Source organism: Bufo gargarizans, chromosome 3, assembly GCF_014858855.1.
Source record: "Bufo gargarizans isolate SCDJY-AF-19 chromosome 3, ASM1485885v1, whole genome shotgun sequence".
Taxonomy (NCBI): Eukaryota; Metazoa; Chordata; class Amphibia; order Anura; family Bufonidae; genus Bufo; species Bufo gargarizans.
Genome location: NC_058082.1, coordinates 71,549,698 through 71,570,238, shown reverse-complemented (window position 1 = coordinate 71,570,238; position 20,541 = coordinate 71,549,698). Strand labels below are relative to the sequence as shown.

Here is a 20,541-nt window from a genome sequence, read left to right as displayed (position 1 = left end):
TATGGGCAAGCCAACAACCTATCCAGAAGACCGGTACATTCAGCATACCTTACAATGGCGGCCTTGTGCATTGAGAGACATACAAAACCAGCTCTCTATCCAGAAGAAGAGATCCGGTGAGCCTCAAAGTTGCTTGATTTGTGTTGGATGGCTTGGGGGACCCGCTGCATAAAAATTTTCAATTATCTAATTGTCTTAATATTATATTCCATAACCTTTCTATAATGTTTTGATATGCAAACTCATTAGCATAAATCTGGGCATACGGGAAGTTTATGCAAATGCCCAAGTTTATGCAAATGAGCTTACATGACAAAACAGTATAGAAAGGTTATGGAATATAATGTTAGGACCATTAGAAAACGGAAAATTTTTATGCAGCCCTCCTAAGCAGTAAGAGAAGAGTTAGCTGGCATCCCAATAAAAATGTTACATTTTTGTCACCCTAATGATAATGATCTAGGTGCGCAGGTCCCCCAAGCCATCCAATTTAAACCAAGAAGCATTGAGGTGTACTGGCTCTTTCCTCCTCGATAGAGAGCTGGTCTTGTATGTCTTATAGTGCATAAGGCTGCCATTGTAAGGCATGCTGACTGTACCTGTCTCATGGATAGGTTGTTAGCTTGCACATACTGGCTTTCGGCATACAGCTTTTGTGTGATTGACTGTTTATTGTACGTTACAGGTAATGAAATTGCACGTGGTTGCAATCACAAATTCTCAAATTCGCAACTTTATGGTGAATATTCGGCCAAAAATACAAGAAAAATTGCAAATTTGAATATTACCTATGCCGCTCATCACTAGTCATTTCCCATACATTATGGCACTAAAACACCCAACCCATATATTTGGAGGGTGTTGTCAGCAGGTTCTGCACACGGTTCCCAAACAATCTGTTAAAATCAGGGCTTCACAGCCATGTCTTGGGTGAATAAAAGACACAATTTCTTTCACCATATGGAGATGCCATGGAATTTCTTCTATATTTAAATCAGGCGATTTTGTCAGAATCCATGTCCACTGGCACTCCTTATACTGTATTCCTTGACTCTTGATTTTTTATGGTGCTGCTCTTGAGATATAGATATATACATACATACATACATACATACATACACATACACACACACATATACACACACACACACACACACACACCAAATATACCGACTGAAGCACTGGACACCCCGATGTATGTTTTGCTCCCAAAGCTTCTCCTATGGCTGTGGGAATAGCCGTCAGGGTACCTTATGTGGCGTTATATTATGTAGTACCTTTGTGTCAATTTGTTATCTAAGGTTATGTCCCTTTTATATGTTGTTTTAGGTTTATTTAATCTATTTATAAAGCAATGGTTTACGCTATTCATTGTTGGTCTAGTGCATTATGTGTAAGTTTTCTATTTGCTTTCTTAGCATGATTTGTATTACACGCATTATGTAGACCTATCCACTATACAACCGTTGACAGCACACACTCACCATAACCCCCGCTCTGCAGATTAGAACAAAGCGATTATGTAACAGCAAATTACAGCTTACAAATCACTTTAATTCTTACACAGGACGCCCTGCATCCGATACGGTATAAACAAGACTACAGGGTCTCCGTACACTGCCTTTAGTTTTGTGGTGATTGCTATAATTATAAGCTGATAAAAATGCAGTAATAAGTCTGTATTTAATAGACTGGGTGGGAAACAGCCCCTGATTTATCCTGCTGTAAAGTACACCATTACCGTAAATGTAACAATGAGCTGAAGAAGAAAAGCTGTTGCCAGGCGCCGCTTATCTCTGGGAGAAGAATGAGGATATCTATAGTCACGCTGGCAGTGATGCAGCATGTATGAGCGTACAGTTTTAGTTTCTGAAACACTATTACCCCCTGTGTGAATATAGCCTAAGAAAAATCCAAGCTTTTTGAGTTTTACAGTCAGGTTGGTCTCGTGTGGTGAACCTCAAGTGCTGCTCGTCTTCAGTGACACAAAGGACTGGACAAGAAAACACAACCTGTCCATCCCCTACATAACTAGGCCAGCGACCCTGAGGATAGCCTGACTGTATGTAAATCAGCAGTCAGAAATATCTATATAGTATGGCCACCCCAAAGCCATTAGATTGCTAGCAGATCCCGAAGCGTGTGTGTAACTGTATAGTCAAGAGTTTACGGTGTATGTTTGTATATACTATATATCCATTATTACTGTATGTATGAGTACAGCATGGGCGTAACCTTAGACATAGCACTTGCTATAGGGCTTTTTTGATATATGGTGCTATTATACATATAATTTTTACTGCAATTATAATTTTCTTACTGTATATGTATAAGGAGTCAGTACACTGCACGTGTATGAGGAGTCAGTACACTGCACGTGTATGAGGAGTCAGTACACTGCACGTGTATGAGGAGTCAGTACACTGCACGTGTATGAGGAGTCAGTACACTGCACGTGTATGAGGAGTCAGTACACTGCACGTGTATGAGGAGTCAGTACACTGCACGTGTATGAGGAGTCAGTACACTGCACGTGTATGAGGAGTCAGTACACTGCACGTGTATGAGGAGTCAGTACACTGCACGTGTATGAGGAGTCAGTACACTGCACGTGTATGAGGAGTCAGTACACTGCACGTGTATGAGGAGTCAGTACACTGCACGTGTATGAGGAGTCAGTACACTGCACGTGTATGAGGAGTCAGTACACTGCACGTGTATAAGGAGTGAGTACACTGTACGTGTATAAGGAGTGAGTACACTGTACATGTATAAGGAGTGAGTACACTGTACATGTATAAGGAGTGAGTACACTGTACATGTATAAGGAGTGAGTACACTGTACATGTATAAGGAGTGAGTACACTGTACATGTATAAGGAGTGAGTACACTGTACATGTATAAGGAGTGAGTACACTGTACATGTATAAGGAGTGAGTACACTGTACGTGAATGAGGAGTGAGTACACTGTACATGTATAAGGAGTGAGTACACTGTACGTGAATGAGGAGTGAGTACACTGTACGTGAATGAGGAGTGAGTACACTGTATGTGAATGAGGAGTGAGTACACTGTATGTGAATGAGGAGTGAGTACACTGTATGTGAATGAGGAGTGAGTACACTGTATGTGAATGAGGAGTGAGTACACTGTAAATGTATAAGGAGTGAGTACACTGTACGTGAATGAGGAGTGAGTACACTGTACGTGAATGAGGAGTGAGTACACTGTATGTGAATGAGGAGTGAGTACACTGTATATGTATGAGGAGTGAGTACACTGTACATGTATAAGGAGTGAGTACACTGTATATGTATAAGGAGTACACTGTACATGTATAAGGAGTGAGTACACTGTATGTGTATGAGGAGTGAGTACACTGTATGTGTATGAGGAGTGAGTACACTGTATGTGTATGAGTGAGTACACTGTATGTGTATGAGGAGTGAGTACACTGTATGTGTATGAGGAGTGAGTACACTGTATGTGTATGAGGAGTGAGTACACTGTATGTGTATGAGGAGTGAGTACACTGTATGTGTATGAGGAGTGAGTACACTGTATGTGTATGAGGAGTGAGTACACTGTATGTGTATGAGGAGTGAGTACACTGTACATGTATGAGGAGTACACTGTACATGTATAAGGAGTGAGTACACTGTATATGTATGAGGAGTGAGTACACTATATGTATGAGGAGTGAGTACACTGTATATGTATAAGGAGTGAGTACACTGTATATGTATGAGGAGTGAGTACACTGTATATGTATGAGAAGTGAGTACACTGTATATGTATGAGGAGTGAGTACACTGTACATGTATAAGGAGTGAGTACACTGTACATGTATGAGGAGTACACTGTACATGTATAAGGAGTGAGTACACTGTATATGTATGAGGAGTGAGTACACTATATGTATGAGGAGTGAGTACACTGCACATGTATGAGGAGTGAGTACACTGTATATGTATAAGGAGTGAGTACACTGTATAAGTATGAGGAGTGAGTACACTGTATATGTATAAGGAGTGAGTACACTGTATATGTATAAGGAGTGAGTACACTGTATATGTATGAGGAGTGAGTACACTGTATATGTATGAGAAGTGAGTACACTGTATATGTATGAGGAGTGAGTACACTGTACATGTATAAGGAGTGAGTACACTGTACATGTATGAGGAGTACACTGTACATGTATAAGGAGTGAGTACACTGTATATGTATGAGGAGTGAGTACACTATATGTATAAGGAGTGAGTACACTGTATATGTATGAGGAGTGAGTACACTATATGTATGAGGAGTGAGTACACTGCACATGTATGAGGAGTGAGTACACTGTATATGTATAAGGAGTGAGTACACTGTATAAGTATGAGGAGTGAGTACACTGTATATGTATAAGGAGTGAGTACACTGTATATGTATAAGGAGTGAGTACACTATATGTATGAGGAGTGAGTACACTGTATAAGTATGAGGAGTGAGTACACTGTATATGTATGAGGAGTGAGTACACTATATATGTATGAGGAGTGAGTACACTATATGTATGAGGAGTGAGTACACTATATGTATGAGGAGTGAGTACACTGCACATGTATGAGGAGTGAGTACACTGTATATGTATAAGGAGTGAGTACACTGTATAAGTATGAGGAGTGAGTACACTGTATATGTATAAGGAGTGAGTACACTGTATATGTATAAGGAGTGAGTACACTGTATAAGTATGAGGAGTGAGTACACTGTATATGTATAAGGAGTGAGTACACTGTATATGTATAAGGAGTGAGTACACTGTATAAGTATGAGGAGTGAGTACACTGTAAATGTATGAGCAGTGGCGTACATAGAGAGGTAAGGGCCCCATAGCAAGGATCAAACCAGGCCTCCCACACAGGACAGAAGGGATTCTGCCTAGACCGTTTTCAATGACCGTTGGGCCATTTTTCCACTGCCTCATTTGCTAAAAGTTGTTCCTTTAGAGCAGTGATGGCGAACCTATGGCACGGGTGCCAGAGGTGGCACTCAGAGCCCTCTCTGTGGGCACCCACACCCTGGAAGAAGTCTATGGTGTACCAATATGCCTTAGACTTCTCCTGCCATTCAGCAGCGCAGGGCGCACTATGAACAGCACAGGCAGCACATGGAATGTAGGCAGGATATTGTAGATAAATGATAAAGTACATGGAAGATATTCTATATTGGACTGTAGTATTCAAGGTAAATTGCTGTGTTGGCACTTTGCGATAAATAAGTGGGTTTATGTTGCAGTTTGGGCACTCGGTCTGTAAAAGGTTCGCCATCACTGCTTTAGAGGGTAAAGTCCTGACCAAGTTTTCACCTTCAGTAGAAGAGATAATCCCAACTACGACTGGGCCCCACAGCAGTCGCCTGGTCTACCGCTATGGTAGTTACGCCCCTGTGTATGAGGACACCGTATAAGGAGTGAGTACACTATGTAGGAGTACACTGTATACATTTGATTATGTTGGATAATTGCTACATGTGCAGTAATAATTACATATTACATCGTATGAGAGAGGATTTTTCATATTCTGTAGGTGACGGTACATCAGAGCTAGTGAGAAAATCCGCTTGTAAACAGCGAGCCTTACAGGTTTAAAGGGAATCTGTCATAGTGAAGGCACTGTGTTATAGAGCAGGAGGAGCTGAGCAGACTGACAATTTTCTCGGGAAAGATTCTGTAAAACTTGTATTTTATACATTTAAATTCCTGCTTATTCTGGGCTTTGAAGTCAGGGAGGCGGTCCTATCAGTGTATACAGAGAGAGCTGTCAATCACTGATAAGACCGCCCCCTGGACTTCAAAGCCCAGAATGACCAGGAATTTAAATGTATAAAATACAGGTTTTACTGAATCTTTTCCAATAAAAACTATATACAACTCTGCTCAGCTCCTCCTGCTCTATAACCTGCTGCAGATGAGACACCGTGTTCAACCTGACAGGTTCCCTTTAACAGAAAGCATGTTACCATATAGACTTAATAACAATCTATACAGGAATCCACGTTCAGAAGCCAGGGATCCCCGTGTGCCTTGTGACTTATAAGGTTCTATATTATAATTCTATTATTCTGCGTTGATCTAAATGTTAAGTTATTCCATGTGTACATTGTCCTCTAGTAACCCAGGGAGAGCGTCAGCTGCTCTAGTCATGGGAACGTGAACACCGCTTGTTTTTTTTACTTGAAGCTCAATTTGCCAACGTCTCCTCAAATGTTCCCTATCCTTGTACAAGCTGATGAGTGTCGAGCCATAAATCATCTGTATTACGCGCTCAGTAGATCACCATATTGGATATCAATTGCTCAACCGGTCTCCGGAGATCATTTTGAGTAACACAAGTTGGCTTTGACCCTGAAGAAACTTAGGGGGAGATTTATCACAGACCAGCGTTTTACACCGGTCTCTGATCTCCCCTGCAGGAAGATGCTCCTAATCTATGAGGAGGTGCAGGTCTCGTAACATATTAGGCGCAGTTCGAATGCCTAAACTAAATTTTTTGCCTTCATTTACACCAGAAATGGTGCAAATAAAGATAACTGAACTAGGCCTGCTCTTCCCTCCCTCGGCAAGCCCCCCTATTTTCAGGGAAAAGTGGCGTGGGCACCGGAGAGGCTCCACTTGCAACACACACAAAAAAAGGCTTTCGACTTTATTATGCACAAAAATTGGCATGTCAGGAATGATAAATTCCCCCCATATTGCTTTGTTCAGTTCACTTACAGTATATGGCGGTTTAATATGTCCAACCTCTGGAAAGTCCACAAAATTGTGAAACAGATGCGGACATGTCAATGGACCCTTAAAATATATGGGCTCCGAAGAGACATAGAAACATAGAATGTGTCGGCAGATAAGAACCATTTGGCCCATCTAGTCTGTCCAATATACTGAATACTATGGATAGCCCCGGCCCTATCTTATATGAAGGATGCCCTTATGCCTATCCCATGCATGCTTAAACTCCTCCACTGTATTTGCAGCTACCACTTCTGCAGGAAGGCTATTCCATGCATCCACTACTCTCTCAGTAAAGTAATACTTCCTGATATTACTTTTAAACCTTTGCCCCTCTAATTTAAAACTGTGTCCTCTTGTAGCAGTTTTTCTTCTTTTAAATATTCTCTCCTCAGACGAAGTTAACTATTCTCGAAGTCATGCGTGACTTCACTGAATAACTTCGGTAATTGATTTTTAAAGCGGAAAACCCCTTTAAAACTTGAAACCAAACTCACCTTCGGTTCAGAGGTACCAGTCAGAACTGAAGTCGATTTTCAGTTTTAAGTTTTAAAGTGGTTTTCCACTGTAAAAATCAATTACCGAAGTTATTCAGTGAAGTCATGCATGACTTCGAGAATAACTTCGGCTCTTCGGAGCCCATACTTTCTAATACTTTACAGAGACGGATCTCCATACAGTAGTAATTCGAGGCTATGAACGAAGCGACTTTGGCTGTAACATCAGAAGCTCACTTCACTCAACACTAGTTGGAAAGAAGAAGGCTTAGAAATAGAAAGGAAGGACATCTACTTCTCCTTTCTGCTGGACCCAAAAAACTGCTGCATAAAATTAGGGGAGATTTATTAAAACTGAAAAATGAAAGTTAGAATCTGATTGGTTGCTAGGGGCAACTAAGCCAGTTTTCCTTTTCACCAGTTTTGATAAATTTCCCCTAGTGTAGGAGGTTAGGGAGCATCCTGGCAATAAACACAATATTAGAAGATGGGAATTCACCGTTAACAGCTTTCCTCTTGCACCGGAGCCAGGAAGTAGAAGAGAGAGGCGCCACTCCAATATGGAGGGAAGGATAAAGAAATGCTATGGGTTTTCCACACCCATAAAAACGTTACCGATTCCCAGACGGTCTTTGTTTATTCCTCACTGATGTTACCGCTGCAGTCTCACGTGAGATGCCACAACTGCACCGGCATGAGCAGAGACTGGAGAGAGACCAGGCAAATGTCGGCATGGGCTAAAATATAGTACATTTTAGCTTGACGGGGTATTGGTTATCCTCCGATCGCCCTCCTTGATCTATTGCTTACTAGCCCCCGACTCCCCCACCCCCAGCCCGATCCCCAGAACCCGGCCTTGTCCGAACCGCAATAAGACACGAACACCAAGTTGGAGTATATCGGCCACAGCAGCCGTTTTACTACAAACACATACATAAATAAATATCATATTATTTACAAAACATAACCTTAAAATATATATCCAACTTATTCCCAGTAACACAGGGGAGATTCTGAAGCCCCAAACCTAGAAATTTTCCGCCAGTATCTTTGAGCCGACTTGCCCCCAGCGGTTAAGCTCCAGCTCAGAGGCACCACTGACGGCTTGCCCAAATTCCGCCACAACCGACCACCAGCCATGGGAGCCCTCCCATCCTCGTTCACCTGAATCTCTCCAACTTCAAGGACCTCCCACCACTACAAATAATTTAACTCACCTTAATCCACTTGATCGCGCAGCCCGGCTTCTCTTCTGTCTTCTTATTTGCTGTGTGCAGGAAAAGGACCTGTGGTGACGTCACTCCATGGTAAAAGATCATGTGATGGATCATGCGATGACCGGAGTGACGTCACCACAGGTCCTTTTCCTGCACACAGCAAATAATACAGAAGAGAACCCGGGCTGCGCGATCAAGTGGATTAAGGTGAGTTAAATTATTATTATTTTTTTTTTAACCCCTCCAGTGCTATTAAACTATGCATTCTGTATTCAGAATGCTAGTATTTTCCCTTATAACCATGTTATAAGGGAAAATAATAAAATCTACAGAACACCGATCCTAACCCCGAACTTCTGTGAAGAAGTTCGGGTTTGGGTACCAAAACATGTTGATTTTTCTCACGCGCGTGCAAAACGCATTACAAGGTTTTGCACTCGCGCAGAAAAATCGTGCATGTTCCCGCAATGCACCCGCACCTTTTCCCGCAACGCCCGTGTGAAAGAGGCCTATGCCCAACTGCCCTAAACACCGTTTGAAGACCGATGTGAATTGGAAACGAGAAAGGAAAGACCCGTCCGCATGCACCAAGAGAGGGGAAGTTGTCCCCCGCACCTCCAACCCATACTCCCGCAACCAATATACCGGACACATTAAACAACCCGGGACAGCAAAAAGAACCACCTTGCGGCCTCTTCCCTCCCCATTCGTTTTTGATCTTCTAATACAAAATTCTACCCTATCAGGAAAGAGGTCCACATCATCCCTGAACAGCCCGCCCTGTCTCTTAACAGACGGACAAACCAATTTACCCAAACGCAATGCCCCGAAAAATGCCAGTGAAAAAGCTAACCGAAACAAACGCAACTCCCACGGCGAGGCATAAACACAGTCTAATTGCTCCCCAACCTTAAAAGCAAGGCAAAAGACACCGGCCTACGATCATCTTCCCCCGACTGAGAACGCCGCCAACCCTTTAACGCCCTCACCACCAGAAAAGACTTGGTGACGTCCGGCAGATTCCTGAGGCAAAAACCGAAAGCCAAACCCGAAACGCAACTGTTAATTCTAAAGATAGACCACCCATCCTCTCTACAATGTCCAATGAACAACAGCATGGGAATTCTGAATTCATCTGTCTCAACACCCAACCCAAGATGGCGCTGCTGGGCTGTTGAAGAGGCCTCCTGTGGCCTGCACGTGGGCTCCGCCTATTGGCCGGATTCCTTCCACGCCTGGGCACACGGGCAGGAGCGGTACCCGGCGCCTGCAGGCGTGAAGGGTCCCGAGAAGCAGGGCTCCGTCTTCGGCGCTGAGCCCGAGGGGAGGCAAGCTCTGGGCTGAGGCGCGCCGGCAGCCTGGACCGCTGCGGCTGGGATAAAGCTGGCTGAGGCTGGAGTGATTGCCTCAGCCGCCCCTCTGAGCAGATGCTGGACCTGCTCGAAGCCAGTCGGGTCCCCGAGCAGCTGCAGCCTTCCTGAGATCAGCGATGAGCGAATCGACGTCCATGGTGAGTAACGATGTGTACAGCTCTGATTCACCATAAAATGGCCTCCTTCACCGGACCCTCGACTATTTAACCCCTTGCTCCACGCCCCCCATAGCTTAAACTAGCCAGTTAGCTTCCCTGGGGGCTCCCTCAAACCAGCCCCCTGTCATGTTTGACTTCCCTAAAGGCTATGCCCCCAAGTCCGGCTATTACTATCTTCTCCTGTGTACAGTTTATTTATGATGGTACCTCGTTAATCCCTTAAGGATCGGGGGTTTTCGTTTTTCACTCCCCGCCTTCCCATATTTCTAACCTTTTTATTTTTTCCCATTCACATAGCCTTATGAGGGCTTATTTTTTTTTAGGGACAAGTTGTACTTTCTAATGGCACCATTTACGGTTGCATACCATGTAGTAGGAAGCGGAAAAAAAAATTCTAAATGCGGTAGAATTGGGAAAAAACGCAATGCCGATAGAAGTTTTTATTTTTTATAATGCACACTATGCGGTAAAAGTGACCTGTTATCTTTATTCTCCAGGTCAGTATGGTTACAACGATACCACACTTGTAGAATTTTTCTCGCGGTTTGATACAGATTTTTTATTTTTTTTTAAAACCTTTGAGGGAAAAAAACAAAAACAAATTTATAACCATATTCTGTCCCCTATAACTTTTTTGTAGTTATGTGTACGGGACTGTGTGAGGGCTCATTTTTTGAGGGACGATCTGTTCTTTTCAATGATACAAATTTGAACTGTGTGCGACTTTTTGATCACTTTTTATAAAAAAAAAAATATATTGGGTAGTTGAAGTGACAAAAAAAAAAAAAAAAAAAATTGGCATTTTTTTTGTGTGTTTTTTTTACCCGTTACGGCACTTGCCGTTAATATTGTTATATTTTTATTGTATGAGAATTTTCGCATGCGGCGATGCCCATGATGTTTAATTTTTGTTATTGGTTAAAGGGAATCTGTCACCGGGATTTTGTGTATAGAGCTGGGGACATAGGTTGCTAGATGGCCGCTAGCACATCGCAATACCCAGTCCCCATAGCTCTGTGTGCTGACAGGACTCATCTCAGGTTAATTAGCATATGTATCAAATCGTTTTTTTTACACAATAAAAGCACACAGAGCTATGGGGACTGGATATTGCGGATGTGCTAGCGGCAATCTAGCAGCCCATGTCCCCAGCTCTATACACACAATCCCAGTGCCAAGTTCCCTTTAAGTATTTTTATTTTAAGGAAAGGGGGGCGATTTGAACTTATGTTTTTTTTATTTATTATTTTTTATATTTTGTAAAAACAATTTTTTTTACTTTTTTTAAGTCACCTTGGGTGACAATAACTGGCAACCATTAGATTGCCCATTGTGTATATTGATGGCTATATAGACATCATTGAACACTTAATTTGCACTATCCCAATACAATGCTGCCGTCTTGGTCATTTCCTGAGACAGGCACTGAAGCCTGCTTGAGGATTTGGTCTATTTCAGTAATTTAACAGGTTCCCCGATCTCAGTCGGGGAACACTGATCCGGATCGTAACCGTGCGACTTAAAATAGCAGAAACCTGGCAGCTATGGTCCCAGCTGCACATGCGAGCGGGTGCCAATTTTAGGGACTGGACAGTGCCATGTTTAGGGATCATATGTACGGGAGAGATTCTTAGGCCCCTTTCACACGGGCGACTATTCCGTGCGGGTGCGATGCGCTAGTTGAACGTATTGCACCCGCACTGAATCCTGACCCATTCATTTCTATGGGGCTGTGCACATGAGCGGTGATTTTCACGCATCACTTGTGCGTTGAGTGAAAATCGCAGCATGCTCTATATTGTCCGATTTTCATGTGACGCACGCCACATAGAAGTGAATGGGGTGCGTGAAAATCGCATAGCATCCGCAAGCAAGTACGGATGCGGTGCCATTTTCACGCACGGTTGCTAGGAGACGATCGGGATGGAGACCCGATCATTATTATTTTCCCTTATAACATGGTTATAAAGGGAAAATAATAGAATTCTGATCACAGAATGCATAGTAAACTAGCGCTGGAAGGGTTAAAAAAAAAAAAAAAAAAAAAAAAAAAAATTATTTAACTCACCTTAGTCCACTTGATCGCGGCCCGGCATCTCTCCTTTGTTGAATAGGACCTGTGGTGAGCATTAATTACAGGACCTTTGATGACGTCACTCCGGTCATCACATGATCTTTTACCATGGTGACGTACCATGTGATGACTGGAGTGACGTCATCAAAGGTCCTTTACCTGTATTTAATGCTCACCACAGGTCCTATTCAACAAAGGAGAGATGCCGGGCCGCGATCAAGTGGACTAAGGGGAGTTAAATCATATATTATTTTTTTTAACCCTTCCAGCGCTAGTTTACTATACATTCTGTATTCAGAATGCTATTATTTTCCCTTATAACCATGTTATAAGGGAAAATAATACAATCTTCAGAACATCAATCCCAAGCCCGAACTTCTGTGAAGAAGTTCAGGTTTGGGTACCAAACAGGCGCGATTTTTCTCACGCGAGTGCAAAACGCATGACAATGTTTGGCACTCGCGCAGAAAAATCGCGGGCCAAAAATATGACGCCCGTGTGAAAGAGGCCTTAAGGGGTTAAAAAGGAACAGAGCGGCGCAGGAGCATGGAGAGAAGTATTTTTCTCCGGCTGGCACTGTTTTAGGGATCATGAACGTTGGCACTGCCCATAATCCACTAAGGCCAGAACACAGACATATAGGTGGTCATTTACAAACTTATATACGCCAGCACTGCAACGCTAGGGTGAGCCGAAGCCCACTTCCAGCCCTGCCCAGAGCCTGCTGGAGTCTTCAGAACTGTAAGTATTTACAGTAATTCACTGTAAGCTATATTATATATTACTTGTTTTATGCGAGTAAGGGTGCTGGGTGGTTGGAGGGGTTAGTAGTACAGTACTATCTGCACATTGTAAAAAAAAAAAAAAAAAAAAAAAAAAGTAAATCTAAAAAATACTAATTTATCATTAGCTCAAGTCAAAGTAATGGAGTGAAAAAGTTGAAAATTTTTGCGCAATCGCTAAAACTGCACAAAAATTAGAGACTTATTGGCTCTGCGCTATGCTCGCCAGTTTTCTGAAAGTAGGCGTGTTTTCTTATGTAAATTAATCTCTAGACAGATTTACTTTTGCGACAATTTAAAAAGTCGCTAAAAATTGCGCACATGAAATTTAAAAACAAAATCTCAAAATATCCTTTAAATAAAACCTAACTATTTCTATGACAATGGGCTTTCTATAATATCCGTTCCCGGACACGCTGGTATAAATATACACTAGATCTGTGCACACACTGAGTCATGGCTGAAATGTTGTATCTGAAAAGTAGAAGAAAGTTTATGGATGTTGCAATACATAGCAATAGTCCGCCTCGTCCCATCACTCAGCAGACAGGATAATCACTCCCATCTGGCTACGCGCCAGGCCAAGCATGTGACAATGTGAAAGCTCATGCAAGTCCACAATTGTTACCCCTGATCACGTGCAATTACAACAGCGGCTTTCAGAAATGAATGGCCATTGTAAACCCAGAGTGAATTTCTGCTATGGTGTACAATAAGTGGTTAATGCTGCATTGTCCAAAAATTTAGCATGGGAGCCAACTGCTCATACAGATATCTGTCCACATGATGTGAAAGGGGCCCAAGTACTCTCTATATTCTGTTCATATAATCGCTGTATACATTTTGCAATGGGTAGGGGTTAAAAGAAGAATAGCACTGGGGCAGAGTAGTCGGAATATGAAACTTGCAACCAGTGGCTTCCATAGAGAAGTAAGGGCCCCATAGCAAGGATCAAACAAGGACCCCCCACACAGGACAGAAGGGTTTCCATCTAACTCCTTTTAATGACCCTTGAGCCATTTTCCCACTGCATCATTTGCTAAAAGTTGTTCCTTTAGGGTCCATTCACACGTCCGTAAGTGTTCTGCGGATCCGCAAAACACAGACACTGGCAATGTGCATTCCGCAATTTGCGGACCGCACATCGCCGGCACTATAATAGAAAATGCCCTGCCCGGCTACAACAGGCTCCAGAATGTGGCAGAATTGGTATAAGGAAAGAGCTGAGGCGTCCCTGTGAATAAATAGTGAGCCTTTTGTTGGGGGGGGGGTCTGCTACTTAGACATTGACAAAGGTTCTGAACAGGGCAGTAACCGCCTCCAATAGTGTATAACAGGACAATACGGCCATTTCCCTGCTGATCCGTTTTGGATTTCGGCAGCCAAACAATGGAATCAGAAAATAGGAGGACATCATCTTTTTGTAAACCGCCTTGTAAAGCAGTCTGTAGTGATATGAAGTCGAAAAGCCCCGAAAAGAAAAAGGGCAAATGCAGAAGGAAAAATGAGTGTTTCAGAAGAATCAGAGAGTGAGTAGTAGTCAATTCAAAATGGCAGGGGAAATTGGTCAACGTTTGTCTGTTTTTGCGCAGGAGGATTTTTTTCCAGCCCTGAACTATTTCTAGAGGCTCTTTGAGACCGCATGGCCTCCAATAGACCTAGAGTGGCAATTACTCCGTTATGATGATCCCGTATCCCCTGCTCTTTGTTTGTGACATTGAGCCATCAGAGCCAGGTACTGTAATAGGATCGGAAGGTGGTAGGAGCTATGGATTCCTTCATCAGGTTCAACAATTCTCTGAAACGATGTTCCATAAGCAGGGTGGCACTGCAGTTGCTGACTGCTCCGCGTGTTGAGCCAGACTGCGAAACCTGGTCATCTGGACAGAGAGTCTGCTAAATCATTGCATACCCCGGGAACATGTTCTGCCTTAAACCAGAGATTTAGCGCTAGGCAACGGAGGATGAAATGGCGCAGTCGGGCGAGGACTGGGAGAGAGGATGAGGTAGACCTATTCAGGATGTATACCACACTAATATTGTCTGTCAAGAATACTGTGTCTTTTTCTCATCTCCTCTCCCCAAACCACGACCGCTGCTACTATGGGATAGAGCTCCATACATGTCAGATTACGGAGCAATGGTGACCCTTCTGCAACACGCCAGACCTGCAGGGTATAGCGAAGCGAGGTCACGGTTATGGGCAATCGAGGGTTGCTCACTGTATTGGAGAACCCTGGGCAGGCGCGTGGCAGTGAAGGAGAGGTAGACACGGTTCCTCTGGGGCACACTCTGTATGTAGGGACCAGTCCTGATGGTGGATGAGGTGCCCTGGATGTTACGGGTATTTTGAGTGCCTGGGGCAAGGTCCCTTTAAGGTTCGTGACGCCAGTGCCTTTGACGGTGGCACACCGGTTGATAGTTGGAATAAGTGAGGTACACAGGTGGTATAGTGAACCAAACGTTGCTTTACTTAACAGTCCAACTTTGTACATAAAGATAGTGACACAGTCTCTTAGATCACAGATTTACAAGCAGGCTTATTTCACAAGATGGCAGGTATTGATTATGCAAGATACTCAGAGGGTAAATTCACAAGCACTCAGAATCAGGTTGTACCTTTCCTCAGAAATAGTGTACACTGTTCTTTCTAGAACTCCTGTCTGGCTTTCTATCCCAAGGCCCGGATGCCTAAATGGTGGCTTAAATCCTTGGTGAATATCTCTTCCTCTGGTATTAAATACTTGCTTTACTTTCTAATGCATCTGCCCATCAGGGTTACTTATCTTTCCCTGTGATATCCTTACTTGTCTGGTGAAGGACTGTGGGTTTCTCCCAGGAGGTTCTGTCCTGCTACTGGGGTGACTTCAGAGCTAACTAAGGCTCTCTTGGCTTCAGGCAGGCTAGGTCTCTTCACTAGCCTCCTGGTCATAGCTAGCAGCCAGGGCTATCAAGCTGCATGTCAGGAGGAGGCCCTCAGCATATCCTGGGCTGGTGCCTTCTCACTTCTGTCTTCTCAGACTCCTGACTCTGCACACCCTCCCCCTGTCTGGGCCTGGACATTTATACTAGGGGCTCCCTATCTCCCTCTAGTGTCTGGGATGTCTAACTACACCCAACTAGGCCTGCTATTGCATCATACAGGGGAACATTGCATATAAAAACACATTAGAACATACATTAAATGCACAATTAAATATAACATTTCTGTCCCTTGTGAGTAGGAGTAACGCGCACACCAATTGACCCTTGTGTAGTGCCCACCCCTACCTAGTGGGACACTACACTTCCCACGACTGTGGCCATGCCGTAGCAAACCATTTACCCTGAAAGTAGCCCCCTATGCCTGTGCTGCATCTGTAAAGAGTTCTAAATGGGTATTTGGGATCTCAGGCTCCTGCCAGCAAGAGGCACCAGTAAATTCTGACAGAAAGTTGTGCCACGCTGAAAGGTCCTGCTTGATAGATTTTGTGATCCTTATAAAATGGTGCGGCTGCTTTACTCCCTTAGTAGCGAGAGACAGCCTGCGGCAAAATGCTCTGCCCTCAGGAAACAACCTGCTGGCAAATGTGAAGGGACTGAACCTGTCTAAGGGTAGCCTTTTTGGAAGACAGGACTTGGGACAGGAGGCCTTTTAAGTTGGTCAATGTTTGTTGGGGTAAAAAAAATACCTTCCTATCTGCATCGATTTTGAATGTAAGGACAGTTGGGTGACCGTCTGTTTTTATCTCAGCAAGCATGCGACGGAAAGTGTCTAATGCTGGGCTTATGAAAAGGAAATAGTCTAAATAATGCAGTAAAGATGGGCGTCCTAGCTCCTCTGAGACCACCAACTGTAAGAAAGAGCTAAATATTTAAAAGTAGCAACAGGATATGGAGCATCCCATTGGTAAGCTCATATCATAGTAGTAGTGTCCCTGGAAAAACGGCGTAGGAGGTGGAAGCATTCATGGTGAACCGCCAAGAGATGGAAGCCGACTCAATGATCGGGTTTGCCATCAATGTTCCTTGACCAGCTTGCCGCAATAGGAGTAGCGCCCTATCAAAGGAAGAGTAATGAAGTTTTGACTCAACTGAGCGATTTCCAATTGCAAAAAAAGTTTTAGTTTTTTGCTGTTTTTACATTTGGCTGTTTTTACATTGTCAGCAAAAGATGGTTCGTCGCAGTGAGTGAAAGTCCAAAACCCAGATAGTTTTGGGATAATGGGCGAGTCTCGGTTCCATCCTTAGGCTGTTCACTGCCGTCCTCCCTACGAGAGGGGGCAGGAGCCGCGGATTTTGCTGTCGCCAGCTTTGCATTCTCAAAGCCTCGCACTGCTAGGTGTGATCCCCCGCAGTGGGAACAGGAGGTGTAATAGCTTGGGATTGGTTCTGTAGGCCGATGCTCTGCTGTGTACACCAGCCCTTCCTGGAAAGGTGTGAGATGCAGGACGATTAGGAGTCATTACCAGAAGCCACTGGTTGACATCATGGCTATCCCAAGTTAAATCATGTCATGCTACCATGACATGCGGAACTGCTTGTCATATCTAACCCAGCATGAACAACCGTCCAGATCATGTCAGGTAAGAAAACAATGGGGGGGTTGGCAATTCCGGGAAACACTCACAGAGGGTGCTCGCAAATTTAGAGAAGCCTTGAGCCAATTCTCGATTGTTTAGATTAGACTTGTCTACCTCCGAGTCACCTGGACGTGTAAATGGTTCATCCAGATTCTCTGTCCGGCGACTAAATCATAAACATCTACATACTGTTGGGCCCAGATTTTCTTTTACTTTGCCAGGTACCAGCTCAGCGGCGACACCAAACAAGCAGGGGCCCGTCGATATAGCGGAAGACCGGCTCTCGCTGTCTACCAACTGCTCCGCCACCAGGGTAGCAAAAGAATAGTTGAAATTGAAATAATAGGCGATTATGTGCTGTACATTAGCTGGAGAGGCAGAACACTTTTCTAAAATAAGTGCTTTTCTAATGTTATGTGTACTATCGGTGACCGCCACACCGAGTCCCAGTAACAGTCACCTAGTGAACACTCTGGACCGTGACCTACTTATGGGCGAATACCGGCTGAACTGGAGTCGCAATGTTTGTGATGTCCCTCGCTGTGGCAGAGAGATTCTTGGGAAGGCTCCGGCGAATAAGAGGAAGCCGCCGTGAAGCAGAACAGTGAGCAGGTGGATTGTTGTGGAGGCTGGACACTGGCGAGTAAAGATGAGGTTGAGGCCTAAGGGATCTGGGAGCAGAGGTGCGACAGCGGGAGCTATCTGTGGTAGATCCTCTTGCTGATGATACAGGTTAAGAGATGGGGGTTATGAAGGTGTAGCCGCAAGGCTCACAGACTCAGGGGACATACTGTGCTGGGATGCACAAGTGATGGGCTAACAAAGGGATCAGTATACAGAGGGGACTAGTGACATGTGTGACAACGGTCAGCTCACTTCTGTCCTTAGGATGGGACTTCCTATAGAAGAGGCTCTGGAAATTGCTGCCTCAGGCCTATTGCTGAGGTTAATGAGGACAGGGGGCAGCACCTGGATGTAGCCATGGGCTGGCTGGCGAGTGGCCCTGCACTCATGAACTCGGGGCACAGGAGGAGAGCTCTGGAAACATGGCAGGAGGGAGGGGGCTGTAAGTGAGGATGAATGGCTATGAGGAGCAGGGTCTGTCTTCTGGGCTCTATAAGTGTCTGCAACCACTCCAGAATCCTCACCTCCCGTGGGGACTGGTGGGGGACATACTAGACCTGACGTGGAGGGAGAGAGCTGTGATGAGGATGATTGCTATGAGGAGTAGGCTCTGTAAGTTTGAGGAATGTCAGCAGCTACTCTCACCATCCCGTGGGGACTGGTTTGGCGGGGAAATACTACACCTGATGTGGAGGGAGGGGGGAGAAGTGCCCCGGTGTCTGCCTGTCCGGCAGCCATTTAGCTCTTCTAGCAGGCTTCTTGCCTCTTGACCTCTGAGCCCTGAGTACCGGGCTGGGGCTCAGGCGTTGAGGTGGCTTGTCACCTTGAAAGGCTAAGGCTACTTTTACACTTGCAGCAGAGTGATCCGGCAAGCAGTTCCGTCGCCGGAACCGGCAATCTGCATGCAAACAGACAGCATTTGTAGATGGATCCGGATGCGGATCCGTCTTACAAATGCATTGCAAGAACAAATCCATCTCTCTGGATATCATCCGGAGAAACGGATCTGACATTGCGGTATTTTTAATGCCGGATCCGGCACTAATACATTTCAATGTAAATTAATGCCAGATCCGGCATTCCAGCAACTGATCCGGAATTTTGGACGGAGATAATACTGCAGCATGCTGCGGTATTTCCTCCATCCAAAACGCCGTTCAGTGACTGAACTGAAGACATCCTGAACGGATCGCTCTCCATTCAGAATGCATGGGGATGAAACTGATCAGTTCTTTTCCGGTATTGAGCCCCTATGACGGAACTCAGTGCTGGAAAAGTAGAAGTGTGAAAGTGCCCTAACACTGAAGGTAGGGGCTAACACTTCCCCCCAGGGAGGAGCGACCAATAAGGTTTTGCTGGAATATGTGACCCAGACATGAACCCTGCCTTGCTGGATGCCAGGGCTAGTCATGATCTCCGTGGCCTCTATACAGAGGCCACAAAAGTCACTGGAATAAAGCTGTCACAAGACTCCTCAGTAGTAGACGCAGTAGTCCGTGTACTGGTGTGAGCTACAGGTGCCCCAAATTATGTGCCCACACCGCCCGCTGCCCCTGCCCAGGTCTCCCATCACACAGAGTGATACTTACAGTTGGTGTATAAGTGCACGCTCCTCTCTGTCTTGTCACTGCTGTCACCACTACACCTTGTGCAGCTGATTTTCCCTACATCAGCTCTGCTACACCGCCCACTGTCCCAGCATGCACCAGCAACAAACACTGCTTAAAGGGGCAGCAGCACAGTTCTACTTAAAGTGGCAATGTCATGTGCAGGGATACAAGTGCGTGGATTGTACACATGTGAACATTACACCTGCTTCAAAGCAACAAGATACAGCCACAGTTCTGTCACCAGGTAGGCTGAGTGCAGGCCCCGCTCAGTCTCTGATGGAAATCACTGATCAAACACTGAAGTGTGAACAAGGCCTAAAAAAGACAACCCAAAACAAAGTTGAGGTGCCGTAGAACAGTCAGAGTGCCACCATAAGAGCGTGTGCGCATGGGATGTAGGATACAGTGGTAAAGTTTGCTGCAGATTTTTTCGCCGATCTGTGGCAAAAACGGCAGGATTTTGCTGCAGAAATGGCTGTGGGTTTCACGTTCTGCAATGCAAAGTGTGAAATCCTCGGTGGAGAGCTACGACTACTTTTTGTAAGCATCGTATGGATGAAATTTCTTCTTCCAACGAAAAAAGCTGTGTGTGAAACTGCCCTTAGGGCATCTAAGGCTGTGTTCACACTTAGGCCTCTTGCAGACGAACATTGTGGGTCCGTTCCGTGCATTGGGAACCGCAATTTGCGGTCCCTAATGCACAGGCAACATCCGTGCGACGGCACTTGAATGGGTCCGTGATCCGTCCGCACAGCAAAAAAATAGAGCAAGTTCTATTTTTTCATGCGCTGCGGAGGCACAGACAGAAACACCACGGAAGCACTCCGTAGTGTTTCCGTGGGGTTCCGATTCGTGCTTCTGTTCCGC

The 20,541-nt window shown here is 44.7% G+C and overlaps 1 protein-coding gene across 4 annotated transcripts in view; it reads right to left on the bottom strand.

The window, feature by feature from the left end:
- The window catches only part of SPART (spartin), a 52,003-nt gene extending 32,248 nt beyond the window's left edge, over positions 1–19,755 (bottom strand). For 3 of the 4 annotated variants that reach the window (XR_006388195.1, XM_044284769.1, XM_044284771.1), the window contains exon 1: positions 19,654–19,755. The gene's annotated coding sequence lies outside the window, so the exon portion shown is untranslated. Of the gene's footprint in view, positions 1–15,685; positions 15,745–19,653 lie in introns of those variants that run through there. The other variant, XM_044284770.1, reaches the window with a different exon arrangement.
- Positions 19,756–20,541: the final 786 nt, after the last annotated feature.